The sequence below is a fragment of the Mya arenaria genome, chromosome 1 (assembly GCF_026914265.1).
Source record: "Mya arenaria isolate MELC-2E11 chromosome 1, ASM2691426v1".
NCBI lineage: Eukaryota > Metazoa > Mollusca > Bivalvia > Myida > Myidae > Mya > Mya arenaria.
The window spans coordinates 50,183,986-50,196,481 of NC_069122.1; the positions used below are offsets into that span (position 1 = coordinate 50,183,986).

General features: G+C 33.3%; 1 pseudogene; it reads right to left on the reverse strand.

Moving 5' to 3' along the window:
- LOC128229895 (zinc finger CCCH domain-containing protein 10-like) overlaps positions 1-12,496 on the reverse strand; it is a 181,524-nt pseudogene that overhangs the window by 100,291 nt on the left and 68,737 nt on the right.

Consider the following 12,496-nt stretch of genomic DNA (forward strand, 5'->3'; position numbering starts at 1 on the left):
ACCACATTGCTCAGAAAATGTTTTTAAGTTGATCAAGAAGAATAACTTTACAAATAATCTAAAAATTATCAAGAGCTATGGGAGTTTTGCATAATTAATGTCACAGTAAATGTAGGAACCAAGACTTCATTTTAATTAATTCTTATCTGACAATTCCCATTATGTGGATGCAAAGTAATCACTTTTGCACAACAAAAATGCTAATGAAAATGACACCAACCTTATGACAATATCTTAAAAACATTCAAACAGCTAAGAAGTTGTAGACATTTCAAAATATATGAATTCTTACCTCTATGTCTTGTATCCCACACAATTATAATTAATCCATCATTATGTAACAGAATTTGTCTGGAATGCAGCGCCAACAGAAATGTCCAATGAGAAGAAATAAAGATCTGAAACAAAAATGACAACGCTTTTACTGCATCAAATATTCAAATTCAATAACCTATCAATTACACTTATTTGTCTTAAACAAAACTGCTATAACAATCAATTCTTGAAAATCAATTGGGCCCCAATAAAGATGCTATAATGGCTTCCAGGTATATTGATAGCGGCTGAAATTAATTGAAATCAAACACTATGCAGACAAGCATATAACTATATTCTTTTGCCACAATTAGAGATAATGGCATGAATGCATGAGGATTCACATGTTTGCTTCAAGCATTACCAGTGGGAAATGTGACCAGTGTTGACCATGGATAAGGAAGTAGAAATAACACTTGACATGGACATTTCAGCTTTGATAATGTCACCAAAGCTATGAAAATATATCAACATAGTTTTCAAGCAAAAAAGAAGTGCAACATCAATAACAGTATAAGTTATGAACTTATTAAAGGGCGTTTCACTAAACAAAGCCATGAAATTTCAAGATGGGCTAAATCAAAAACAACGACAAAAACAATCAAAGTAAAAGCAACAGTAAAACGATTAAGCTTATATATCCAAAAACATGCCTAGTTTAGAATCAGCGAAAGTATATACAAACATTTCTGGAACCAGCAACAAAATTTTCAGCTGAGTACCCTACTCTCCAAGCCAATCTAAGTTGTCAGTGCAGACTGCAGATAAGCAAAAAAAAGATGAGGAAACATGGATGCTATCTTGTCACCCATAAACCCATGTGGATGATTCAATTGTGAATAATTCCTGTTCAATCAATTTTCCCTGAAAATCAAATTGATACTTATATATTTAATCTGAGAAAGTCAGGTGAAATTCCTGCAGTCGGCAGCATATTTCTGTGAGTTTCAGGTTTTGAAAATGACACCAAAGCTATAAAAATTTATCAACATAGTTTTCAGGCAGAAACAAGTGCAACATCAATACCAATAATAGTATATGTTAATGCAATTTTTAAAGAGAGTTTCAAAATTTACTGTGAAAAACAAATAGGCACAGGCATGTTTTGAAGTCATTTCTATTGAACTGTTTACAAAAATGTTGGTAGATATTGTCAATCAAGATGAAACCCAGAGTCTTTGAATCAATGATACCCATTACCAAGTATCATAGCAATAGGTTTATCTTATCATATTGCAGGCATCATTGTTTATACAATCTTTAGGAGGGATTTTTAAAGAGCTTTGTCAATAATGTACCCTTGTGCTCAAAGATTTTTAACTTGACAGAAAACATCTCTGTTTCTCTGGAAATATCTGTTTGCAAAAAGTTGAATGATATCAAAATAAAATGTCATGAATAGAGATTTTTCACGTTGGTTGCGTAATCAAATCGATAGCAGCCATCCTGTAGGGTAGACTATTAAGCTCAGCCAAATTGGCCTCCAGTTTTGAAAGTGTTATAAGTTTAAATAAATAATATTTTATAACCAGTGTGTATGTAAAAATCACCAACAGATGCAACCACTCTATAAAATCAACTGACACTAAAATGTTCACACTTCTAAATAATATCAAAATTTGCGATTGAATATTCTACCTTTTCTAAGTACATGTGTATATAGCATTGAAAATTTGCATCTTTGTTTTCTTTGACTATTTTGCATAAATATTAATAATGATTACACTTAAAAATGGTACAATGGCACATTGGTAATTAGGTTGGGTCATATTGATATTCCTGAAGGAGTTATCAGTTTGGTGTTCACTTTTAGTGACCTTGCATAACATATATTTTACATTGTACAGTAAATGACAATGCATTGAACATTCTGTTGTTTACTCACCATTAAGAATTTAAGTGAACCAACTGAAATAATTTTCCTCAGAATTATGCCTCAGACTGCAGGAATTTAACCAGACATTCTCAGATTAAATGCCTAAGTAACAATTTGATTTTCAGAGAAAATTGATTGAAGTGGAAATAATCACAATTTAATCATCCACAGGGGGTTTAAGGGTGACAAGATAGCTCCATGTTTCCCAATCTTTATTTGCTTATCTGCAATCTTCACTGACAACTTATATTGGCTTTCATATATAGAGAGCCATGAACTGATGTTTAGGTGGAGAAATGTTATTCAAACTTTCAATGTTGAATCTAATGCATTTCCATGAATGTTTTAAAAAACCTACAGTAGTTTGATGGGAATTAACTCCTCCTTTGGTGTACTTTTAATGACGCCTAAAACAAATTAGTGACATTTAATCATAAATATTTATTTTTTTCTTAAGATTCGCAGGAATTCATTTTTCTAGAAGCATTATAAATCTCATAGTTATAACACATAATATATATGAAAAATATTGCATGGGGTTATATCTCTGCTGTCCCGTAGGTTATGTTATAAGAGCTGCATGGTTATAGTATAAGCCGGTTATAGATCATTTATCACAAATTAAACAAACTTATTCCAGCAGTCGCTGTTGCCCCCTTGAATCTGTTTAATTTGTAATACTTACAATACTTATAATACATTTAAATCAACATTGTTGTCAATTATCTTTTTGTATAGACCTTATTTTTCCCTAGTTCATTTTTCGATGCCAAAAGTTCAATTTTGGTCTAGACTTGATTTCATCTTTGTCGCCCCAGAGGAGGCAGCTAACTTTGTTTGTCTTTTTTTGATTAACTAATAAATATTGATGTTTTATAGGAATTGTTCCAATCTGAAACTGGAACCTAAAAAGTATTCATTCTGGGTAATATTAGCTCAAACAGTAAGGAGACAGCCACGAAGTGACTTAATTGGTGTAGTTAATTGCATACTTTCGGATATATTAGGATTTGAATGTTAACATCATTTTTTGAGCACCATTAGATACCTTGTTTAACTGCTATAATTGTATACAAGGTCTGAGATTGCTATAGGAACATTTAAGTCTCTGTCAGTCTGACGATATAATTAGGCCACATACAACTTAATAACAAGTTTCTGCCATATTCTTCACCAAAGTTTTCCTCCTCCTAAGAAGCTTTACAATTAGCTTGCTGTTAGTGGAGCAATAACCTTAAATTCTCTGTAACAGCACATAAATAGTTAAATAATCTGGGGTATTTTGAGAAAGAAGTGGATGTTTTTGCTGTTTTCATCTGTTTTATATTAAATTGTATGGTTAGGTTTGTTTGTCATGAAACAAGAAGATATTCCTATATTATTTACTTCTTTACCAAGTGGGCATATTTTTTCAGTTGATCCATGGAAATATTCAATAGGACCAATATGGCCTTATATCACTCAACTTCCTGGAGAAACTAGAAAAACAAGCATAATTGTCAAGGAAGTCATTGGTTGCCATGGAAGCCATTTGATGCTTAGACAAAAGGTGGTTGATAAAGAAGTTAGTGATTGCCAAGGATGGCCATGGTTGAGGGGAATGGGACTGTTAATAATAATTAATTAAGCAAGCCATTGTCAAGGTAGTAATTCGTTACTAAGAAATAATGTGGTAGCCATAGCACCTACAACCAGAGTTCTACATCAAACGATTTTTTTGAATGAATCTGGAACAGGACCAACCGAAAAGCAGTTTTCTTGATATTGGCCCAGTGGTTTAGGAGATGGTTTACGAGATGCCATTTGAACAAAAATGTTAAAAACAATGGAGAATGGACAGATGACAACAAACAATGGACAGTGACCAATCACAATAGCTTACCCTTGAGAACTTAGTGCTCAGTCAATCCAAATGAAAATCATTCAGCGGCGAACTTTTTGTTATAAATATTGATACACATGAAATTATAATTATCTCAATGTCATTTACAAATGCATGAGAATACATTTATCTTTTGCATGTATTTGCATGTCAGCAACACCAAGACTTGACAACAACTCATTTTAACTTTGACACTCATTCTCTCTTGCAAAAACAAACAAGATTAAATTTAAGAGAGAGCACTGCAAGCAGATAAGGCTCATACATTTTTCTGTAAGTGGACCAAGGGGGATAATTTACTTCAGCAAGAGTGTTAGTCTTGCTACACTATATGCACAGAGAAATATTATTCTTAGAATGATTGGTCACATGTTTTTTTCATGGACAAGTGGACTGACTGACCTTTCTTGTGCCTAAAAGAGAATATGGTTAGGTATTTATTTTAGTTTTACAAGAACACATTCAAAAAATTATCTAATGCAATACCATTTGTTTTGGAAATCGTATCAGTTACATACACATCGGTAATGGTGAATGATTAACTGTATAAAATTGGCACAACCATTTTTGAGCAGCAGCAGCCAGTCATTATTGAAGCATGCAGCAATGAAAACATTAATTCTCAACGAAGTTTATCAATTTTAACACACTAATTGTATATGGGTAACACAATAACATCCCTTTTCATTCAAACTAAAAAAAAATAATCCCCAATAATTCTGCTTTGTAAAATATTCAGAATCAATTCCTAGGAAAATGTAAATCAGTCAGGCTAAGGATGTCTTACTGTCCTTTCAAGAGGCTTAAATGAAGCATAGCTGATCTTCGGCATCAGTAAGTCTAATTAGAACAGAACACAAAGCATGGAATAAACATCAGCTATAAAATGAGAAGAATAACAGACACTATCACCTGATTTCATTAAGGACCACCGTCATGTACCTTCTGTTCTCTGCAGATAACTGAAACAATTTGATGCTTTCATTTTCTTCTGTTTTTTTTTTCTTTCAAGCAAAATATAAACAGTTTGTTGTTGTATGTTGGGTGGAGTGGCTTGAGTCTGAACTAATTACAGTGGAAATTATTGATGAAATGATTGCTTGTGCGGCCTTTCAAAGATAAGCTGTACAATACTAGCTATGTCTATAAGTGATAGCACAATACATGTGACAAACGGGCCACTTGTTCAAAACTTTGTTAAAGATAAAAACATGATTTACAATATTGTTGTTAACATTTGTACATTAAATATTTGAGGATGTGCTCACATATTCAAATATAAACAAGTTCAGCTGAAAAAGTTGTCCCAAATCTTGTAAGAAATACAGCAGATAACAAATTTATCATGTTCTGATCAGTACTGATTTAAAAGTTAACAATGATTTCATTAAAAAAAAAAGTTAACAAAAAGTAACTATTCATCCAGAAGTAGTAGGGAACCTTATATGGCATTAACCCTGTAATATGCCCTTAACAAGCACTTGCAACAAACCCAGTCAAAGGAAATTTAAGGTGAACTCATTCAGCAGGGATAAAATATTTTTAAACAAGGGTATAAATAAATCATAAGATTGAGGTGACAACATTTCCAAGAAGTGTCTGTGATTGGCAATCATCAGGTGACTGTTTTCTTCTTTTATTTCTATGCCTGTTATGAATGATGTGGTTGTAAAACCAAGACCATGGATAACGAAGTAGAACCAACACTTGACATGGTCATTCCTGCTTTGTCAATGACAATAAAGCTATTGAAATATAACAGCAGTGCTTTCAAGTGAAAAACAAGTGCAACATCCATACAAATAACACTTTTAGCAATTATTAAAGAGTGTTTAACTTAAAGAAAAGTATGCTGTTTTAGGATATGCTAAAGCAGAAATTAAGAATAAGCAACAGTAAAACAATTAAACTACATGTAATTGAAAAACATCTGACAATTTTAGAATTGGCAAGAGTATATACAATATTAAATCCTTTGAAAAGCATCCAACAACTTTCCGAGAACGGCAGCCAGATTAATGCCCTGACTCTCTAAGCCAATCTAAGTTGTCAGTGAAGATTGCAGATAAGCAAATAAAGATAGGAAAACATGGAGCTATCTTGTCACCCTTAAACCCCCTGTGGATGATTAAATTGTGATTATTTCCACTTCAATCAATTTTCCCTGAAAATCAAATTGTTACTTATACATTTAATCTGAGAAAGTCTGGTGAAATTCCTGCAGTCTGCAGCACATTTCTGAAAGTTTTTTTCTCTATGATTTCAGGTAGAATGACAAAACAGATATTTACAGAGAAACAAGACCTGAAACAAAAATGATAACGCTTTTATTGCATCAAATACTCAAATTCAGTTACCTCTCAATTACACGTTTTTGTTTTTAACAAAACTGCTATAACAATGAATTCTTGAAAATCAATTGGGCACAAATAAAGATGCTTTAATGGCTACCAGGTATATTGATAGAGGCTGATATCATTTGAAATTTAACACCATGCAGTCAAGCATTTAACTTAATAATGATGGTATGAAATGCATGAGGATTCACATGTTTGCTTCAAGCATTACCTGGGAAATGTGACCAGTGTTAACCATGGATAACCAAGTAGAAACAACACTTGACATGATCATTTCTGCTTTGATAATGTCACCAAAGGTACCAGTGGTAACATGAGGGATGTGTACGTTATATCATGTGAACATCTTGATAATATTTTAGTTTTATAATAGTCAAAAGTTTTGAACTGCTCTGTCATGTAACCACTATCAATAACTGCTGAGCTCTACAGGAAAATCTAAAGAGTTCTTTAAAAAACAGACAAGCCAAATATCACACCAATACCTTTTTAATATCTTCCTCTGAAAGTTCCAATTTAAAGGAAAGCCTTATTTCAACAATCATACCTAATCCCTTCTAATAAGAACAAGAGCGGTCACAGACAGCTATATCCCCCGCCTCATGGGGACATTTTTGGTAGTGAAAGCCAATCAATGGTAAGGGTAGTTTCTCAACATAAGAAATGCGTAAAATTAAGAAAGGGCAATAACTCTTTCAAAAAAGGTCAAATTGCAAAAGCCTGACAATATGCACTGTGTCACTATATAGTCATAAACGTATGAGGAGTTGCGAAAAAAACAATTTTAAATGTAAAATAAAGAAAGGGCAATAACTCTTTCAAAAATGGCCGAATCGCGAAAGCCCAACAATATGAGCTGCGTCACTATATAGTCATCAATCTGTGAAAGTTTGGTAGAAATTGCATGAAAAACGTAAGAGGAGTTGGGAAGAAACCAATTTTAAATGTAAAAAAGGGCAATAACTCTTTCAAAAATCGTGAAAGCCCGACAATATGCGCTGCGTCACTATATAGGCATCAATCTGTGAAAGTTTAGTAGAAATCGCACGAAAAACGTAAGAGGATTTGCGAAGAAACCAATTTTAAATGTAAAATAAGCAAAGGGCAATAACTCTATCACAAATGGTCAAATCTTAAAATCCAGACAATATGCGCTGCTTCACTTTATGATCATCAATCTGTGAAAGTGTGGTAGAAATCGCATGAAAAACGTAAGAGGAGTTGCGAAGAAACCAATTTTAAATGTTAAATAAGCAAAGAGCAATAACTCTTTCAAAAATGGTCGAATCGGGAAAGCCCGACATTATGCGCTGCTTCACTTTATGATCATCAATCTGTAAAAGTTTGGTAGAAATCGCATGAAAGACGTAAGAGGAGTTGCGAAGAAACCAATTTTAAATGTAAAATAAGCAAAGGGAAATAACTCTTTCAAAAATGGTCAAATCAGGAAAGCCCGACAATATGCGCTGCTTCACTTTATGATTATCAATCTGTGAAAGTTTGGTAGAAATCATGTGAAAACGTAAGAGGATTGCGAAGAAACCAATTTTAAATGTAAAATAAGGAAAGGGCAATAACTCTTTCAAAAATGTTGAATCGGAGAAGCCCGACAATATGCGCTGCTTCACTTTATGATCATCAATCTGTAAAAGTTTGGTAGAAATCGCATGAAAAACGTAAGAGGAGATGCAAAGAAATGAATGAGGGACAGACGGACGGACGCACACACGGTCGCACACACGCACGCACACACACACGCACGGAATCCAGCCTACCATTACTATATCCCCTCGCCTTTTCAAGGCCGGGGATAATTAAACTCTTCAAAAGTACTGGCTAAATAAAGACAAATATTTAGAATACCTATGGACAAGAAATAGTGACTGCAACCATATTCCACAATAGATTTGTTGGCAGCACAGTAACATTACAACTTCTCTTGTAATGCTAACATTGTGAATAAAACAGACAAAATAACAAGTTTCTGCCAATTTTATCACCAAAATTATCCTCCTAATATAGGAAGCTTTACAATGAGCTTGCTATCATGGGAGCAATAACCTTACATTCTCTTGGTTTGTTTGGAAGAACAAGTTTATGTTATTTCCCTGTAAATGTTTGTTTTGTTTTTCAGGATCAGTGTTAAGGTTTCTTTGATAGCAAACAAATAAATAGTTTACTGCATTACCTATATGAGCAGAACAAGGGGATGGCAACGCCTGTTTTCTTAGCTGATCAAGGGGAATATTTCAACAATCATCAAACCCAGAGATATACACCTTGCCAGATAAAATTACTCAAACTGTCAATAGTAACATGTGTGCCGAGTTTCATACTACCGGTAAGAGTGCATATATCTGTTATTTAAAGTTAAGTTGTAATAGATAATCTGAAAACATGCTTTGATAATAATAAAAGTCCACATAATATATTTTTGTCAGTGATTACTAATTACATAAACAGTCAATTATAACCTGGATCAGGAAAAGTCACAAAGCTTTGAGGCCAATTCTACATTAGAAATATTTCATAAACTTATTACCTTTAATGTATTGGTCCAAAAATAATACTTTAAGATTGAATGAAATTAAATTTATACCAAAAACAGACATGCTCATTGTACTGAACAAGAAGAGCACTTGCAGAAGACTAAGTGACGCCAATCATCATCAGAAGCTTCATTATTCCATTAAGTGAAACAAGGGGCATTACTAAACAAATAGTCCAGCAAGAGTGATAAGCTAAGACACTACACAGATACACGGGCAAATATCATCCTTAGAAAGGTTGGTCATGTGGTTGTTATGTTGACAAATGTATACCTCAAACAAAATGAAACAAAATTTCTTTTACTTGTACAGGAACTACATCCAAGGACAACATTGGCATCTGTTTTCAAAACTGAACATGCGGTCCAAAAACACACAGTATTTCTTGTAAGTGTACCGGAACTACATCATTAATTATGTGTGGGGCCAATGGTAGAAGAAACTAAGCAACATTAAAATATAGAAAGTTTTGGTACATGTTGTTTTGTTAGACAGATGATTAGTTTCATTCAAACTGTCAAAACTTTATCAAACATTCAGAGGACGGCAGCCAATTTATCATTGAATATCATTCCTGTCATTATAGTATGCAAGCTTTTCTCCTACTCTTCATGAAGTATTTTAAAAGTTTGGTCTTTTTGGTACTTTTGCAGATTTAATTCCTATTAATTCCCATTATAAAGGCTGGGTGATGATTGTTTAAATAAGGCTTTCCTTCGAATTGGAACTTTCAGAGGAATGTGTTAAAAAGGTATTTATTAGATTTTGGCTTGTCTTTTTTATAAAGAACTCTTCAGGATTTTCTATAGCGTTCAGCAGTTATTGACAATGGTTTACTTATAGAGTAATTCAAAAACTGTCTGATATTATTAAACGAAAATCTTATCAAGATATTCACATGATAGTAAGTAGGCATCCCTCATGTTACCAAGACTAATCCATTTTATAGCTACAACAACTGCAACAAATTGTTGCGGAAGTCGTTCATTAAAGTGTTTAAACCGAATGTATGTATTATATTCTCAATCAACAAAGCCCTGCAGAATCTTAGAATCAATGAAACCCAGCTACCAATTAGCACCATATCAATAAGGTTGTCTTATTAAATTGCAAATAAAACACTGCTGACAAAAACCTTAGGTGGGGTTGTTTAGAGCTTTGTAAATAAAGCCTCCCTTGTGCTGAAAGATTGTTTCTGTTCTACAAAAACATTTTTGCTTCTCTGAAAATATCTGTTTTGACATTCTACCTGAAACCATAGGGAAAAAAATCTCAGAAATATGCTGGAGACTGCAGGAAATATAACAGACTTTCTCAGACTGATTGTATAAGTAAAAAATTGATTTTCTAGGTAATTGATTGAAGTGGAAATAATCACAATTTAATCATCAAAAGGGGATTTAAGGGTGACAAGATAGCGTCCATGTTTCCCAATCTTATTTGCTTATCTGCAAACTTCACAGACAGTTTGGATTGGCTTTCAGAGTTGGGCATTAATCCTGCTGTCAATCAAGAAAAGTTATTCGATAGATTTTCATGTTTGTATATACTTTTGCAGATTTTAAAATTGGCAGATGTTTTTTTTATTAGTTTAGGTGTTTAACTGTTGCTTTTTCTTTGATTGATTTTGTTGTTGTTCTTGATTTAGCCTATCCTAAAATACATGTCTTTGTGTTTTTGTTTTTTTATTTACATACATTATACTATTATTGTTATTGATGTTGCACTTGTTTTCCGCTTGAAAACTAGGTTGATATATATTCATAGCTTTGGTGTCATTGTCAAAGCTGGAATGACCATGTCATGTATTGTTCCTACATGGTAATCCATTGTCAACCCTGGTCAGATTTCCCATGCTAATGCTTGAAGCAAACATGTGAATCCTCATGCACTTCATGCCATCATCTCTAGTTGTGGCAGAAGAATATAGTTATATACTTGACTGCGTAGTGTTGGATTCCAAATAATATCAGCCGCTATCAATATACCTGGTAGTCATTAAAGCATCTTTATTGGTGCCAAATCGATTTTCAAGAATTGATTGATATGACAGTTTGGTTTAAGACAAAGCGAAATAAGTGAAATTGAGCATTTGAGGTTATTGAATTTGAGTATTTGATGCAGTAAAATCGTTGTTATATCTGTTTCAGGTAATCATTATTCTCATTGGACTTTTCTGTTGGCGCTGTATTCCAGACAAATTCCGTTACATACTGATAGATTAGTCATACTTGTATGGGATAAGATATAGTGGTAAGAAATAAGATCTTTCTAAATGTCAACAATTTTCTTAGCTTTTTTAGCTATTGTCAAAAGGTGGGTGTAATTTTCAATTACATTTTTCTTGTGCAAAAAAGTATATTTTGGCCACATAACTGAAATTGCCTCGTAATAGTTCATAAAAATCAAGTCTTGGTTCTCTCTCAAATTTACTGTGACATTAATTATGCAAAACTCCCATAGCTCTGGATAATGGATATATACTTCAAGTTATATTCTTCTTGATCAACTTAAAAAGCATTTTCTGACCAATGTTGTTGCTGCTTTGCTGCTGGTCTATTAGATCTTTAATAGCCAGTGTCACATAATGTAATCTTTAAAAGCTCTCAATAGCAGAATTTTAGGGCTCAAACACTTGCAGTGCCAAACAGACATCATAAACTCTAAAAAAATAGCCTTAGTTGCTTCGGACTTGCACTGAACACTGGAACTAGTTTTACAACCACATCATTAATAGCAGGATAAGTTGGCCATTAATGTAAGACTTGTCATTGGTTTTGTTGACATAGTAAAGTTCTATGGTATCTTTCCATCTTCTTTGATCTTCGGGTTGATGCAGAAACAGAAGAAGTAAATATCCACCTGGTGATTGCCAATCACAGACACTTCTTGTGAATGTTGTCATCTCAATCTAATGAGCTTTATTTCTCTTGTATAAAACATTTCCTCCCTGCTCAATTCTTAGATTTCTTGCCTTGAATTTCCTTTGACTGGGTTTGTTGTAAGTGCTTGTTAAGGGCATATTACAGGGTAATTGCCTTATATGCTTCCCTGGTACTTCAGGATGATTAATGTTTTTGTTTTGTAAACATTGTTTTAAATGAAATCATTATCAATTTTTAAACATTTTTAAATCAGCAATGATCAGATCTTTTGTTTGATACACGTGTGGTCTGCTGTATTTCTAACAAGATTTGAGACAACTGTTTCAGCTGTACTTGTTTATATTCAAATATGTGAGCACATCATTTACAATTTCATGTTTAAAAGATAACAACAGTTGATTCCTTTAACAAAGTTCTAAACTATCGGCCATGTTTGACCCGTGTGTTGTGCTTGTCATAGCTAGTATTGTACAGCATATCTTTGATAGGCAACACAAGTGAACATTCTCACAATTATTTCCTCTGCAATTAGTTCTGATTCAAGCCACCCCAGCCAACATTTGAACAACGATTTCATTAAAAACATAGTTAACAAAAAAGGATTATTCATCCTGAAGTACCAAGGAACCTTA